This window comes from Tribolium castaneum, chromosome 9 (genome assembly GCF_031307605.1).
Source record: "Tribolium castaneum strain GA2 chromosome 9, icTriCast1.1, whole genome shotgun sequence".
NCBI lineage: Eukaryota > Metazoa > Arthropoda > Insecta > Coleoptera > Tenebrionidae > Tribolium > Tribolium castaneum.
The window spans coordinates 11,758,666-11,776,824 of NC_087402.1; the positions used below are offsets into that span (position 1 = coordinate 11,758,666).

General features: G+C 30.8%; 1 long non-coding RNA gene and 1 other non-coding gene across 2 annotated transcripts; one reads left to right on the forward strand and one right to left on the reverse strand.

Moving 5' to 3' along the window:
• The first annotated feature begins 12,187 nt into the window (after positions 1-12,187).
• LOC103314969 (uncharacterized) lies at positions 12,188-13,205 on the forward strand. Its single transcript, XR_010335291.1, has 2 exons — positions 12,188-12,476; positions 12,624-13,205. It is a non-coding gene; the product is annotated as an uncharacterized LOC103314969 (transcript).
• Positions 13,199-13,862, reverse strand: LOC135267052 (uncharacterized). Its single transcript, XR_010335294.1, has 2 exons — positions 13,633-13,862; positions 13,199-13,581 (listed from the first exon to the last, which is right to left on the reverse strand). It is a non-coding gene; the product is annotated as an uncharacterized LOC135267052 (long non-coding RNA).
• Positions 13,863-18,159: the final 4,297 nt, after the last annotated feature.

Sequence of the window (18,159 nt, forward strand, 5' to 3'; positions counted from 1 at the left end):
ATTTGTATTGAGACGTATCTGCTGAATCTGCTGTGTCTGGATACCAACACAATTGTGATGCTGAAGTATCAGAAACATCTCCAGAAAATTCAATCAGATTTGAAATTAACGTAGCAACACCCACATAATTTGTTTCTTCTATTAATACCTCTTCATAGAATAGCCTCACATAGTCAAAATCATTTATCCCATTGTTTGATATAGTTGCATAATTATTTGGATTGTTTTTAATTTTAGATTTGACAAAAATATAAGCACCTGATAAATGTTTCCATCCACTTATATTAGTTTCGAGCGTATACTGTTCAAGTTCTTTCACATTGATATTACTTTCTCTTATTTCATTGTAAGTATAACTTTTTGTTGATTCATCGGTTACAGGCATTTCATCAATACGCCATAAATTGTCCACAACGCTTTCCATTTATTTAAATAAAAAGAAGTCTGATGAAATCAGCCCCAGAGCGTCCCTGAAAGGGACTACGGCTCCGCAGGCCAAAGGCGAAGTCTTTTAAGAAACTTAAGCATTCAACAGATTTTTAATGATATCCTTTGATTTTTTAGTTAATCGATTAGCTTTCCCTTTTTTTAATCCGTCGCCTCGTAAATGTTCATTCCACGATTTTTCTTTCATTTTGTTTAGAATAGGATTTATAATTTCTTCTTTATAAGTAGAAAAGGGCGGCGATTTTACGTATGTAGACGCTATATTTTTAAGCCCTGAAGTTACACCTTGAATGATATCTTCTTTATTATTTTTCCAAAAAGGTTTTAATATATTGCGATATAAAAAACCCAATGCTGGTATACCAAATTTTTTTATAGATTGAAAAATATTTCCACCTCTAATATCTCTGTGATATTTAAGACCAAACCCATATTGCTTAGGAAATAATTGTTTTCTATGAACAACAAGTACCATTTATTCTACAAGAAAGAATAGCAATGACAATTACTGAATATCTAGAACAAAATTTAAACACTCTCCATTAAAATTTATCAATTGATTTAGCTGATTTGTAACGGAAATGCGAATATTAAATATATAATCCGTACGATTAATTGGTAAATATTTCGGATGCGTCGGTTCAATATTAATTAAAGATCTAGGTGAAATATTTGGGGTAAAAGCGTATATAACATCACTTTTGAGATTATTTTGATAACTAGATGAAACTAGGGAGCAGTGAATCAAGATTTGATCAATATCTTTGGTGATGTTACCAATTTTTGTTGCATAGTTTATTTCTTCTTTATATATTTTTTTATCAAATCCTAAAAGCTCATGTATCTTACCGTGGGAAAAGTCAATTTCATAGTCTTTGTCGCGTATAATTAGCATAAAACGATTAGTTGCATAATTTACATCAAAATAAAACGGGGGTGTTTCAAACGTTCCAAAATATTCTTGGATATAATTATTTAATTCATTTTCATCGTACAAACCGTTTGGTAATTTTAATATTTTCCACTCCGATTCATCTCTAATGCCTTCTTTCTTAATTTCGTTTTTGAGTTCGGCTGCGGAGCCGTAGTCCCTTTCAGGGACGGTACGTCGGCCATGAGGGCTTCGCCTGAATTTTATTTCGTTATTTTTATACTCTTCAGTAATGTTATCCCAACTATACCAGAGACTTGCTGTTTTTAAAGCTATTTTACCTTTTAATCCGGATAAATTAATAGGATTTTCAGAATAACTTATTTCAAAATCATTTTCTTTAGATCTAATGTGTATTAGACTCATTTATTCAATTTAAAAAGCAAGCTTCGAGAATATTCTTTTGTGATCTGACTTTTTTATGAGATTCATTTTAAACAACTTATCAAGTATTTCTACGCATTCATTATATATTTCAGTTGAATCATTTCCAGCATTTTTTGACGCAATTAATAGATCAAGACGTTCTACCATTTCATTCGGATCTGAAAAAATCTGGCATGGCCAGCGTCCACAAAGTGGACTAGTGCCTCGCATGCTGAAGACCGAAGGTCGAATCCCGCTTCCTTTTTCATAGAAGGGAATTTTTCGAATATCTTCTAAAACACTTTTATATTTTTTCAACTGTGAATACACATATTGTAAATTATCAATTTTTTCTTGTTCTTGTGATTTCTTTGCGTTTGTAATGTGTGCATTTAATGATTTTAATTTAGTTGATATTTCGGGTATCGTTGTATCAATTTTTGCGTTTCGATTTTTAATGTCTAACGATAATAAATGTGAAGGTTTTTCAAATTTAAATTGTTTTTCAATAATATCAAAATTTAAATCTTTATTAGGATCTAAACTTATTGAGGAAGGTGATTTTGGTAATGGTAATAAATTCGCTGCGCTCATGAGGACTTTGTCCGAATTATCCGATTCGTTTACATCATCTTCCTCAATTGCTAAAACATTTTTTGGATTCGTTTCGCTCATAAGAATTTGTTGCGTAAATTCAGTAATATTATCAAGTTTGTCAGTTATAGGTTTTTGTAGTTTTTTAATTTCTTCCTTCGTTAAATGTTCTTTAAATTGTTTTAAATGAATCCTATTCTTAATTATTTCACGATTTTTTAAAATAGCGTCAATTATTTCAGTTTTACTATCAGTGTTATTAGTCATTTATATATTATGAAAGACCGAAGTCTGATCCAGCTGCCATCTAGTAAGGAATAGTAATAGTAATTAACAGTACTTTGCATACTGAAGTAGATTCCTGTCTGCATAAGGCCCTTCAAATTTTTTTTGAATTTTTGGATTCGTTTTGAATTTTTAGATTCGTTTTGAAATTTTATTTTACAACTTGAAACTTTTATTTTTGTTTTTATTTTTGACGTCATCAGGATTCGAACACGCAGCAAATGAATGCTCATGTTGGGAGTGCGACGCTTTAACTTCTGTGCTATCGCGGTTTAGCGATAAGCGTGCGTATTTGTGTTAAATAAATGAATACGTCTTTGCCTATTCATTTTATTAAAACCGATGAAAAAGAACATTACAACATTAATAAATTAGCGCCAAAATGGCCATTTATATTGATAATTATAGGACGAAGTGGTTCTGGTAAAACAAATACTGTTATCAATCTTTTAAAATATTTATTTTTTGATACTTTTTATTTGTATGCGAAAGATTTAGAAGAAACTTATTATCAATTATTACAAAATGTATTTGATGATGAAACGATTCAAAATATAATTGAATCGGATTTTTCGTCAGATATAGAAGACATAGTCAATGTAGACGAATTAGATAGAGATAAACAAAATTTGATTATTGTTGATGATTTCGTAACGGAAAAAGATCAAAAGAAACTGATAGATTTAGCTATACGAGGAAGAAAAATGAATGCTTCGATGATCTATATAACGCAGGATTGGTATAGAGTACCAAAATCAATTCGTTTACAATGTAATTATCTTTCAATATTTCCATCATGTGATGGTAATGATATAAGCTTGATATTTAGAGAAAAAGGATTGGATAAGAAAATCAAGGAATATTATGAAAATAACATTAATAATTTTGATTGCTTAACTATTGATTTTAAAACTCCTGAAATGAAATATAGAAAGAATTTTACACCAATAAATGACTGGCAGGACCAGTCCAAAGGCGATGACAACGTCTTTGACTAGTGCTTCGCATGCTGAATATATTCTTAGAAAAAATAGAAAAAAAGGGGGTAAGTCAACAAGAGGACCACCTGGTATAGGATTTAATCTAACAGAAAACGGTGATTATGATATCGCAGGTCACAAATTAGTTAATGTAAAACAACCAGAAAATCCTGGCGATGCTGTTAATTTACAATATTTAGAGTCAGCGTCCACAAAGCTGACAGAGTCAGTCGAGGCGAAGTGGACTAATGCTATGGATAATATGATTAAAAAACATGATTCAGAAACTATTATAAATTTGGTTAAACCTGCATTGAATAATATGATTAAAAAAAATGATTCAGAAAGCGTTTTAAAAATTGTTAAACCTGAACTGAATAATATGATTAAAAAAGATGATTCAGAAAGCGTTTTAAAAATTGTTAAACCTGAACTCAGTAATATGATCAAAAAAGATGATTCAGAAACTATTATAAATTTGGTTAAACCTGAACTGAATAATATGATCAAAAAAGATTCGCTGAATCTAACTACTACAAAACGATATATTGATATTGGTAATAGAAGATTAGTTAAAACTGCCGATGCAATTGATAAGCATGATGTTGTCAATAAAAAACAACTAGATATTTACGGAGAAAGGTTAATTAACTTGGAAACTGAATTCATGAAAAAAATTCATTATTCTTTTTTACAATTTGTAGGAAAAATTTGTTTTGTTAAAGAAGTTCATGGACAAAAGGCTGTTACTTTGCTTGACTTTTCTTTTGATGGTGAACTATTTCTTAGAATACCAATGAATGTGGAAGTTATAAAATTCTACTCAACGGCTAATTTGAAAGATTTGGATATTAGTACTAATAAAGAAACAATAGATCTTTCAAAACCCTTTACTGTTAAAGAATTTGATCTTCTATCTTTTAGAATAAAAAAAGAAAAGGTAAACACAGATGAAAATCTCGGTGGTTATAACCATAATAAACCTTATCTATTAAGAATTCCAATTTTTTTTTATATGCTAGTTAAGTTTTCTGTATAATTATCAGTCTTTGACCTTCATGCTCATTGTGCGTTTACAAAAGTAATGGTATCTCTACTGTTTGTTGTACAGTAAATGGATTATTGTAAAATATGCAAAACAAAAACTAAATCCACTGGAGAACCAGAATTTATTGTAAAATATAAACGCTGGAGAAGAATATCAACATGCAAAATTTGTCAATCAGTAAAAAATAATATTTCTAAATCACCTAAAGATATTTTAATTTTTGAATTATTTAAACCCGCTAGGAAAAAATACCCAACACGTCGCTTTCAACATAGAGGTATTGATGATACTTGGCAAATAGATATTTATGTTTTTTATAGACCAAAAGGAAAAGCAGAAGATCCAAGCTATTCTTTAAGAACAAAGACAGAGTCGAAGACGAAGCCGAATGATTTTAATAAATTTAAAAAGATCAATAACGGTTTTATCTATATTCTAGTCGCTGAAGACACCTTTTCTAAATTTGTATGGGTAGAACCTTTAAAAACTAAATCAGGATTAGAAGTAGCTAACGCGTTTTTAAAAATCATACAACAAGCGATTAAAGATAAACACAATCCACCGAAAAATTTACATGCTGATAGAGGAAAAGAGTTTTATAATAAAGATATGAGAATCGTTTTAAATAAGTACAATATCAATCTTTATAGTACTGGAACAAAAAATAAAGCTTTCTTTGTTGAGAGGTTCAACCGTACTTTAGGAAATAAATTCAAGCCAATATTGTATGACAGTTTTAATTGGCTTTCGTTACTTCCAAAAATTATAAAATCTTATAACAATTGTTATCATTCTACGATTAAAATGAAACCAAAAGATGTTAATAAAGAAAATGAAAGGCAGTTATTAGAAACCGTATATATGATTACATTAACAAATAAAAAACCAAAATTTGAAGTTGGTGATAGAATTAGATTGTCTAATATGGTTGATATTTTTCGTAACAAATTAAAAACAAACTGGACTGAAGAAATATTCACAGTTGTAGAAAAACGCGTATATAATGTTTGGATTTATTTTGTTTCTGATCTTAACGGCGAAAAAATTAAAGAGGGGATATACGAAGAAGAAATGCAATTAACATTATTATAAGAATTATTGAAATAATACAAATAAAAATAAATATAATTTTTTTCTTTTCTTTTTTTAATTCCACAATCTTTAAGTTTGCCTTGATTAATAAATTCGCTGTGTTCATCGTCGTCTTCGACACTGGACTGGCCTTGCCAGTCATTTATTAACTAGAGAAAGAGTATTTGCTAATCGTCTTTTTGCTCGTTCTTTATTGTTATATCTAATAACAGGATTTTTGTTCAGTAACGCGTTTATTTTTTCTTCATCATAAATATTTACCTCTTTTAATTCTTGTTCCAACACATTAATTTTATTATCTTTGTACTCAATTTCTTCATCCATTTTTTCTATTGTTTCAACCGCAGCATTTCCTAATTCTTTTAAAATTCTGTTTTCCATATACAGCTGATTAGATGCTTTAACTTTATTACCAACAGATAAACTATTAAACTCAATACAGTCTTTTTTTATTCTATTTTGAATAATTTTTATCTGATTTTTATCTGCAACATCAATTAGTGCCATTATTTATTAGATAGGGAATTCATAGTTTTATCAAACATTTTATCAAATTCTTCTTCGGGTTTTGTACTGCCAGCAGTATGCTGAGAATTAGCTTTGTAATCTGATTGAGATGTGTTTGATTTGTGTTTAGATTTAATTTGTTTCTGTTTTTTGTTATATTGTTCTATGTTGTTTGATTTTGTGTTATGTTTAATTAGTGTTTCACCAGTGAGAAATTTTATTTGATTCCTAATTGTGTTTTCACCAATTTTATTCTGTTTAGCAAACTCTTTTAAAGTAATATTTTTAGAAGTAGGATCTCCTTTTTGTGCTAAAAAATTTAACGCTAATTGTCTTGATCGCATATTATTTAAATTCTTAACTGATGGAATACTAGACTCTGTTAAGGTATAATCTTTTTTAATTATTATATTTATCTTTTGTTTAGCTGACTGTTCCCTTTTGGTATGAGCCATTTATTATGAAATAATATCTTTCTAATAAATGGGGAATAAAGATTGTCAGATTGATCATGAACAAACATCTCCGAATAATGAGTCGTTATTAAGAAAATGTTCCATTTGTCAAACCATAAAATCTCATTCAAATTTTGTTAAAAGTAAAAATCAGAAATATGGAATCGGATACGTGTGTTATGATTGTAAAAAAAGACGAAATGATAAATTTACTTGTAATATATGTTTTATGGATGTTCCGATACGATATAAAAAAAGACATTTCAAAAAAATATGGCATGAAAAATTAGAAAAATATATTAACGACTTAAAAGGATAATCTCATTCATAAATTTTTTTGAATAATTTTTTCCCTAATAAATGGGGCTCTCGAAAGATGAGCTTCGTAAAATGACACTTGAGGAAATTATAAAACTTACTAAAGGTGATTTAAAAAAAGTGGGTGACATAATTGAACAAATTAGTGAAGGCAATTCGTCATCGAGTTCAGATAAGAGTTCACCTTTGACACATGAGTCGTCCTCGATGGATAAATATTTTTTAACACCACAATCAAATAATGAGATTGTGCTAAATAAACTAAGTTTAAAAAAAATAAAAGCCATCGCAAAAAAGATGGGGTTAAAAAACTATTCGCAATATAACTCAAAGACTAAATTAGATCTTATAAAATTAATTCTAAAAGAAGAGCTCATCAATGCAGGCGATTGGTTTAATAAATTAAATAGACTCAATATTAAAAAATTAAAATCAATTGCTGAAAAACTAGGTCTAAAGATAAAGCAAAATAGTAAAAAGACAGATCTAGTGAATCAAATTTCAGACAATGCCCTGATGAGCGAAGCGAATTTAAATACTGTTCTTAAAGAAATCGGGTCGCAAAGTTTAGAGGAATTATTAGAGGAAACCATGTCAAAAAACGAATCAACTCAGAATACAACGATAAAAGAATTAAGAAAAATTGCTAAAGAAAAGAATATCAAAGGTTACTCTAAAATGAAGAAGGCAGAATTATTACAAAAAATTAACGACCAACCGTTCGCTTTTGAAGATAGTTATTTTACAGAGTTTTCGAAAAAATCTAAAATTAAAATAATAGAAACAAATGCTGAATACACCAAAAGATGGAGGAAACATAAAGTTTACTATAAAGTTATATTATTGAAAGAGGAAGAATCATCCGAGCCTGATCTTTCAGGCTTAATTATGAAAAAAATTACTGTCATTAGAGAGGGATTAAATGAAATGATTAAAATAGTAAAAGAGAAAACAAATTTCAAAGAAGGAGATTTATTAAATATAGTAGTTAATCACAATGATCTTTGGTCCCCTATTTCCACAGGGTTATCAAGAACTTCTGATATTGACAATTTATTAAACAAAATTCAGAGTATCTTAACTTCAAATCAAGATTTAGATATATACGGTTGTACATTTTATACTGAAGTAGTTAATATGCCTAGAGGTGCTACTAATGCGAAAAGATTGCTAAATATAGCAGAAGACTCACGAACAAAAAAAAGCATAACACCGATAAAAAACAAAGATAATTTATGTTGCCCAAGAGCTGTTATTGTTGGATTAACTTATCATACAAATATTATACTTGGTAGAGAATATGATCATAATGATATAAGATACATAAGAATGGGAAGAAATTTACAAACTACTTTAGCTCAAGAACTATGTAATCAACTTGGGGAATATAATAGAAATTATTTTACTTTAGATGATATTGCAAATATAGAAAGATTATTAAATATTCAAATAAAAATCGTAGCAGCCGAATGTTTTAATTCTATAATATATTCAGGACCTGAAAAAGATGTGAAAGTTTATTTATATAAAAATGGAAATCATTTCGATACAATCAATAGTATGACAGGTTTCTACGGTCAGTCTTATTATTGTAAAAAATGTGATAAACCATATCAAATCAAAGACGACCATAAATGCAAAAAAGAAAAGAAAATGTGCCTAATGTGTTTTAACCCCAAACACGAAGAAGACTCTAGAATATATTGTGAAAAATGCAATAGATACTGTTTTAATCAAGAATGTTTAGAAAATCATTCAGAAGTTTGTGAAAGATTTCATAAATGCTTAAAGTGTAATAAAATACTCAAAAGAGGTGATAAAATGGTTGACGAAGGTAAAAAAATGATTGAACAAGGAAATAAAATGATTGAAGAAGGAAATAACAAGAAGGGTAATCAAATAATTGAAAAAGGTAACAAAATGATAGAAGAGGGTTGTAAAGAACACAGATGTGGATGGGAAAAATGTCGAAATTGTTGTAAAGAAGTTGAAATATTAAAACATAAATGTTATATGCAATGGAAACGACAAAAAGGTGGAATCTGCCAAACAAAAATAAAAGAAAATGACAAGGAATACACAGTAAAAGGTTGTAAAAATTGTAACGAAAAAGGGTGTACTATAATATACTCTAAGGAAAAAATTGAAAACAAAAACTATTGGGTTTATCAATGCTGTGATTGCAAAAATTGTAATAAAAAACCACTGAATGATAGGAAACCGTTTAAATGTGTTAACTGTGGTTCTACAAAGCATACAAATCATTGTACCTATACAAAAAAATATTTATTCTTTGATTATGAAGCGATGCAAGAAACAGGCAAACACATCGCTAATTTAATTATATCTCACGATTTTAGCGGAAATGTTAATTCTTTTAAGAGTAACGAAGATTTTTGCAAATGGTTAATTTCTAGAGATGATAAAGGATATACAGCTATCGCACATTATTCTAAAGGTTATGATTCTTACTTTATTTTAAAACATTGCGTTGAAAACGGTATTAAACCTTTCTGCGTATATAACGGATCTAAAATAATGTTAATGGAAATAAAATCAATTAATTTAAGAATTATTGATAGTAGTAATTTTGTTCAAGGACCTTTAAAAAATTTCCCTAAAACATTCGGTCTAAAAGAACTTAAAAAAGGTTATTTTCCACATTTCTTCAATACAACGGAAAATCAGAACTATATTGGAAAAATACCTGATACAAAATACTATGGTGTTAATTCTATGAAACCAAAAGAAAGGGAAGAGTTTTTAGAATGGCATAAACAAAAAAGAAAAGAAAATTATTTGTTTGATTTTAAAAAAGAACTTTATGATTATTGTAATTCTGATGTTGATATATTAAGAAGAGGATGTCTTGAATTAAGAAATCAGTTTCTAGAAATTGCTAATATAGATCCTTTTAGATATATTACTATTGCAGGTGTTTGCTTGGCGATATATAGATCAAAATATATTAAGAAAGATACAATAGCTGTTGTTGATAATCTAAAAAAAGATCAATATTCTCAACAGTCTATTTCATGGTTAAATAGTTTTCATAATCCAAATATAAAACACGCTTTGAACAATGGTGAAGTGAAAATATGTGGATCAAAAGTTGACGGGTTTGATGAAAAATCCAATACTGTTTACCAATATCACGGTTGTTTTTGGCACGGTTGTACAACATGTTATAGTTCAGATTTTATTAATAATAAGAATAAAACAACTATGGAAGATCTTTATGAGAAAACAATAGAAAGAAGCGAGCAATTAAAAAAAGCTGGTTATAACTTAATAGAAATGTGGGAATGTGAGTGGACGAAGTCAAAAGAATATAAGAAAGAAATGAAACAAATTGAAGAAGAAATTAAGGAATTGGAAGAACTTAATCCTAGAAACGCATTCTTTGGAGGAAGAACGAATGCAACAAAATTGCGCGTTAAGGGGAAGAAAATGAAATATATAGATATTTGCAGTTTATATCCAACAGTACAATGTTACGATGATTATCCAGTTGGACATCCTACTAAAATATTCAAACCTCGTACGTATAATACAGATTGGTATGGTTTAATAAAATGTGCAATTTTACCGCCAAGAGGATTGTATCACCCCGTTTTACCTGTTAAGAATAAAACCAAATCTGGTGATGAAAAGCTAACATTTCCATTATGTCAATTGTGCGCAAAATTAAATAATCAAAAAGATAAATGTTCTCATACGGAATCTCAAAGAATTATCAGAGGAACCTGGTGTACCAACGAAGTAGAAAAAGCAATTGAAAAAGGCTATAAAATAATAAGTATTGATGAAGTTTGGCATTTTGAAAAAAAATCGAGTTATTTGTTTAAAGGATATGTAAAAGCATTTATGAAAATAAAGTTAGAGACAAGTGAATGGAGAAATGATTTTGAATCAGAAGAAGAATATAGAAAAGCTGTAAAAGAAATTCTAGGTATTGAATTGGGTAAAATAGAAAATAATCCTGGAAAGAGGGCTGTTGCGAAAATATGCTTAAATTCCTTATGGGGTAAATTTGGGCAAAGACAAAATATGGGCGCAACAGAATATGTTACAGATGTTAAAAGATTTTATGAAATTTTATTAAATGACAGACTTGATAATATACATATCAATGAAATAAATGAAAATATGTTACAAATTGATTACAAGTATAAAGATTGCTATGTAGAAAATAATTTCAATACCAATATATTCATAGCTGCTTTTACAACTGCAAATGCTAGACTAAGATTGTACGAAATGTTAGATATATTAGGAGAAAGTGTAGTATATTATGATACAGATAGCATTGTATATATAGATGATGGAAAAAACACTGTTAAAACAGGCTGTCTATTGGGAGATTGGACAGACGAATTAGGTAAGGATGTATGGATTGTTGACTGGTTATCAACAGGTCCTAAAAGTTATTGTTATAAAACAAACACAGGTAAAGTTGTTTGTAAAATAAAAGGATTTACGTTAAATTATGAAACGTCCAAAAAGATTAATTCCGATAGTATAAATAATATTTTAGAAAAGAAAGACAAAAAAATCAGTACACAATATAATCGAATTACCAGAGATACTAAAACTAAAGAACTTTTAAATAAAATAGAAACAAAAGAATTTGGTTTTATTTATGACAAGAGAATTATTCTAGAAAACTTTGATACATTACCATTTGGATATTAATCCTTGAAAATCGGGGTGTTTTTCTTTAAAAAGTAGCTGTGTGCTCAAGTGGCTCATGATTTTTCTGCTTTTCTGTTTGCCTTGAAAATCAGGGGTGTTTTACTTAAAAAATAGCTGTGTGCTATGGGGCCTTATTAGTTTTTTTAGATTACCTTGAACACCGGGGCTAATTTGCTTAATATTTTTACTTTTTTAACTACCTTGAAAATCGGGGTGTTTTACCTTAAAAGTGGCTGTGTACTATAGGGGCACAATAGAAAAACAGGGCAAAAAGCGAATTTTAACTTTTAACAAAGGTACCTTGAAAAACGGGGTAGATCTGATAAAAAATGGTGTGTGCCGAACAAGCCCATATAGTTTTGCTTTTCTTAAACATACCTTTGAAAACAAGGTCAAAAAATATCACCACCACCTATTATTATCTTACTATTTTATTTCTGCACCTCTACGCCAAAAAATTCTTAAAATCCGCATCTGCAACCGCGGATGTTGAAAAATCTGCATCTAAAGGTCTGATTTATTTATTAGAAATACAATTTTGAATTTTCAAAAATAGATAAATTGTATGCAGAAACGTTAACTGAGTTGCCTACTTCGGAAAGTCAATTGTCATTATATGTTGCACTAGTACACCGAAAGATGGGGCAACCGGCAAAGTCAAATGTCAAAATCACTACGTCAAAATATTATCAACAACAAATCACTTTCATCTTTTCTTCGGTGACTTTTCTTGCGTTTATTGAAGAACACAAAATAAGGTAAGGAGAATTGTTATTAATTTTTGTGTATTTCGATGGTTCCTTCTGTGGTTCATTAATTCAAAACTCATGGAAGAGGCTTTCCTATTTTATGTGGCTGAATACGCTAGGTACACAACTTTTTATGCATTTCTTTATCTGTTACAGAAAAACAATGGTACAAGAAAAACGATATGGTGTTGATAGTCGATTGATTGACGAATTAAAAGTTCTACAGTTAAAGAGAAGGAAAAGAGCAATGTTTCAACAATTGGCCTTTGTGTCTTTCAATAATGGTGGAGAGACCGAAATGATGGTGACGGCTTCCCACAAGCGAATAACCGTTGATCTCATACAGAATTGTCGCCCGCCGGTTCAGGAGATTGATAGAATTGATGACACAACTGTTGAAATAGTGATGAGCGTTGCTCTGTTTATAAGAATAAGATTCAGAAGTGCTGCTAGTTTAGACGCCTTTAAGAGAACGCTCGGAGATCTAGCTGAAAATGATTCATCATCCTCAAGCTCGAGTGAAGAATCCAATGGGTCTACTTCGCCAGAGGGGTCCCAAACATCAGTTTCAACCACAGACGAAACTATGCTCACGTTACCGGGTGAAATTTAAGTTTGTTAAAAAGCAAATCACTCAAGTTTTTCATATTTTTATTATTTTCATGGCAACTTATTCAGCTAACTCTTATATTTTTCTATTAATAAAGGTGTATCATCAATAAAATAATAAATAAATTATTCATAGGTTTATTTATGTCAAGAACACAAATCCTTTTTGATAACTGCAATTTTAGTTAATTCTAATATAATTCATTTGTTCAATCTGTGACAATATTTGATTTTTAATTTTAAATACTTGAATTTGTTTGGCCGGAATCGTATTCCAATGTGTGTTACAGTAGCCCAACAGAAAAACGTAAAATCTTTGAAAATGTTAATTTTAAAATAAACCTTAAAAACGGGGGTGTTTTCACAATTTCTTCTGCTTTTCTGTTTACCCTTGAAAATCCGGGAATTTTCCTTAAAAAATGGTTGTGTGCTGAAGGGGCCCTACTAGTAGTAACTTTGATTTTGAGGTTAGGTTAAGCACACAAAAATTTTCTTTTGTCACCCGCTATTATAACTGAGGCATTTACAAAGTAAACAGAATAAATGGATAACTTACCTGGTAAAAACACACTAACAACAGCAATCAAAAACTTTACAAACAATTTTCTATTATGTCTTGCGGAAAGCGTGTGAACAATTGGCGGGAATGCGGGAAGGTGCAAGCGCCGCCGCCGCCGAACTAAACACTTCTTTTAGAGGTGTGCTTATTGATCAAATCGACAAAAGACTTTACCCTAATCGATGGTTACAAAGATTTTAATTTAAAATAATCGATTTGACTACATTTCCTAGAGATATGATGAAGGTGATGATTTAGCTGCAACTTTTATGAATCGATAAATCGAATCGGTCGGTATATGCGCACATCTCGAGTTTGGGATTCTGGATATGTAAGGACTAAATTAAATCTATGTAAATAAAAATCAGGTAAAAGATTTTACTTGATTTTTATTCACACTGCACACTGCTTGTTATCAAGTTACACATTTGCTAGAAATTTCTCATTTGTTGTTATTACAAAACATTTTAAATTTTTTTAATAATTAATTAAAATTTTTAATTGGTTATAAAGATTGATTATTCTAGCAAAATATAATATAAATGTTTTAAAATTATTTCTTGTAAATATATTTTTTAAATATTCACGAAATATTTTTTAAATCCTAATAATATTTAACAAAGATATAATATTTTATAAATATTTTATCCATATTTTACAAATATTTGGTGGAAATTATGTTATTAATTTCGCTGTTTGGGGAAATTTGATCTGATGGGGTAGGTGGATTTATGGTGTTAAAAGTTTTGATAATTTTATTGGTCTTGGTTCCGGTTTCTTGGTCTCCTCGGTAGGGTAGATTACAGGATCCACTTCCATGTCCGAAGGCCTGGCAGCGGTAACATTGAGCAATTAAGTTCCTCTTGTAGTATTGGCTCCCATTTTTTGTCAATGTGGTCCAATTTTTTAATTTTTTGTATTTTGTCTAGGTCTTCTTTTCATTGGGTAGAGATTAGGAATGATTGGGAATAATCATTGCACGATTTCAACTTGATGCATGTTGTGTCGTAGACTTCGTGTTCCCCTAGTGTGGTTTCAATTTCTTCAATGGTCGTGAATGGGGCTGCTTTCAGGACTATCTTGTAAATCTTTTCATCTTTCGGAGTGAATGTGTAGAAGTTAATTTTTGAATGAGTAAGCTGATTGATGATGAGGTTTCTGGCTTCTTTTTCTTCGGTATAGATTTTCGTTTCGTTTTTGAGGTATAGAATCTTAAATTGAGTGTTTAGCGGTTTAGTGATTGCAGACTTGATAATTATAGGTGGTTGTTTAGGTTTTCTTGTATGGGTTGGGGTTGATTTGACTCTTTTTGGGTTTTGTCTTATTTCGGTCGCTTCTTGTGATTCTAACTGTGGAATCATCTCGCTTGTGGGGTCAAGTTCAGTTATATTCAGATCCTCTGCAACCTCAGGTGTTTCAGTTGTTTCTGCTTGGGCAAATAAAAAAAAAAGTTCTTTCACTTACCTACGTTTTGTCTATTGTGCCGAAATATCGTCTCCGGTAAAAGTCACTTAATCAACACCTAGAATAAATTCTGAACATAACCCGGACTCACAAGCTTTTAGAAATCAATCTGAATAAATGTAGAAGTAATATCTCTCTACGGGTTTCACGTACACAAGCTTTGACAAAGACTTGTTCAGAACTTTTTACCATTTCGCGATATCAGTTTATTACCGATATTTTGGTTTCTTGGTTATATCTCAAAAACAGTTACTCCTATCAATTTTTATCTTTTTACTAAAATTAAAGCTGATAAAATTTCAAACAAAATTGTTATTTGCATTTTTCATGTAGGACTAACTATAAGCGAGATATAAGCTTAAAAATAATTAATATTTAAAAAAAGTGCTTTAACAGAAAATGACTTGTGATTTAAAAAACACTTAATTTATTAGGTCCAACACTTTTATAGAGGAAAAAGGAGGAGACATAAAAGTCACTGAAGCTTTCAGAGTCGTTTTTAAATACTGCATTTTCGTCTTCGTCTCAAACATTGAAAACTGAATTACATTTTTGTTCAGTAACAGTTACAGTTTTCTTATTGGTTTTTTGCTTATATCTCGAAAACAGTTACTCCTATCAATTTTTATGTTTCTTCCAAAATTAAAGCTGATAAAATTTCCTACAAAATAGTCATTTGCATTTTTTTTGTAGGACCAATCATAAGCGAGTTATAGAGTTGGATATAAATAATCTTTAACAAAAATTTGCTTTAAAATAAAATGTTTGAAAAACTGAAATTAAACTAAATTAATTGGGTCTAACACTTTAGTAGAGAAAAAAGGAGGAGACATAAAAGTCACCAAAGTCTTCAGAGTCGTCTTTAGTCGTCATATTAATAACAATAACATTAATAATAATACTAATAGTACTAAATTTGCTTATATGCAAGCGCTTAATTAAAGTAACAGTTTTTTGGTTTCTTGCTTATATCTCGAAAACAGTTACTCCTATCAATTTTTATCTTTTTACTAAAATTAAAACTGATAAAATTTCCAACAAAATAGTTATTTGCATTTTTCATGTAGGACTAACTATAAGCGAGATATAAGTTTAAAAATAATTAATATTTAAAAATAAAGTGCTTTAACAGAAAATGTCTTGTGATTTAAAATACACTTAATTTATTAGGTCCAACACTTTTATAGAGGAAAAAGGAGCAGACATAAAAGTCACTGAAGCTTTCAAAGTCGTTTTTAAATACTGCATTTTCGTCTTCGTCTCAAACATTGAAAACTGAATTACATTTTTGTTCAGTAACAGTTACAGTTTTCTTATTGGTTTTTTGCTTATATCTCGAAAACAGTTACTCCTATCAATTTTTATGTTTCTTCCAAAATTAAAGCTGATAAAATTTCCTACAAAATAGTTATTTGCATTTTAATTGCAGGGCCAACCATAAGCGAGTTATAGAGTTGGATATAAATAATCTTTAACAAAAATTTGCTTTAAAATAAAATGTTTGAAAAACTGAAATTAAACTAAATTAATTGGGTCTAACACTTTAGTAGAGGAAAAAGGAGGAGACATAAAAGTCACTAAAAGTCTTCAGAGTCGTCTTTAGTCGTCATATTAATAACAATAACATTAATAATAATAATACTAATAGTACTAAATTTGCTTATATGCAAGCGCTTAATTAAGGTAACAGTTTTTTGGTTTTTTGCTTATATCTCGAAAACGGTTACTCCTATCAATTTTTATTTTTTCACCAAAATTAAAGCTGATAAAATTTCATACAAAATAGTTATACTACTTATCAAAAAAAGCGGAACACCCAGAAATAATGCGTTGAATTTAATGAAATTGAAAATATAAAATGGTGGTAAAGTAAACAATAAATGATGAAAAAAGTGTAATTGAAAAATAGAAATTTTAACAAAAAAAACTTAATAATGGGTTGGCCCTCCACGTGCATGTATACACTCTGCAACCCTCCGTGGCATACTTCGAATTAAATGATTAATTTCGTCTTGGGGCAGGGCCTCCCAAGCAGTCAAAATTTCTCGTCGCAGGTCCGCTAGCGTTTGTGGAGGCTGGGGTAAATTCGTCACTCGCCGACCTATTGAATCCCATATGTGCTCGATCGGCGAGAGGTCAGGCGATCGAGGCGGCCAAGGAAGAACTTGCACCTGAACTTCTTCTAAGTACCTCAACGTAAAGCGTGCTGAGTGTGGCGTGGCGTTATCCTGTTGAAACGACGCGTTTTCAACAGTTTGCACATATGGTACTGCGACAGGTTCCAGAACCTCCTGTACATAGCGCTGGGCAGTCATGGATCCCTCAATAAAAACAAGGGGTGACCTACTACCATAGGCTATCGCGCCCCAAATCATGACACCCACAGTTCGAGCTACAGGGCGTTCCACAGAAAAGGCCACGTTTCGCCGTTCCCCACGTACCCTTCTAACTCTTTGTCGACCATCATGCATGCCCAAACAAAACCGCGATTCATCCGAAAAGACCACCGAATTCCATTCTAGATCCCAATTCTCTCGCGCGCGACACCAGTCAAGTCGATGTTGTTGTTGTTGAGGAGTTAAGGGGAGCACCAAATGCGGACGATAAGAGTGAAGCCCGAAAGATCTGATTCGTCTATATACAGTTGCCATTGTAACTGGTCGACCCTCTGCAGCATACCACTGATCACCAATCTGCCGTGTGGAGACATGCCGGTCTCGAAAGGCTAAAAAGTGGAGGTACCGATCCTGGCGTGCGGTAGTACCTCGTGGCCGTCCAGAACCTCTCGCTCGATGTTCTCTCCCTTCTTCCTCCCATGCCCGTATACATCGCAGGACAGTAGCCACTCCACGATTCACACGAGCTGCAATTTCCCGAACCGACATGCCACCTTCACGTAGCCCGACAATTCGCCCCCGCTCAAAAGGGGTTAACTGCTGGTAACGTGGTTGTCTTCGTACGGGAGGCATACTGTTAGTGCCCAATATACACAGAAAACAAAGTTTTCCATAGTTATCGCCAACAGAAAAAGCATATCAGTGAACCCCAGAAAGACTAGAA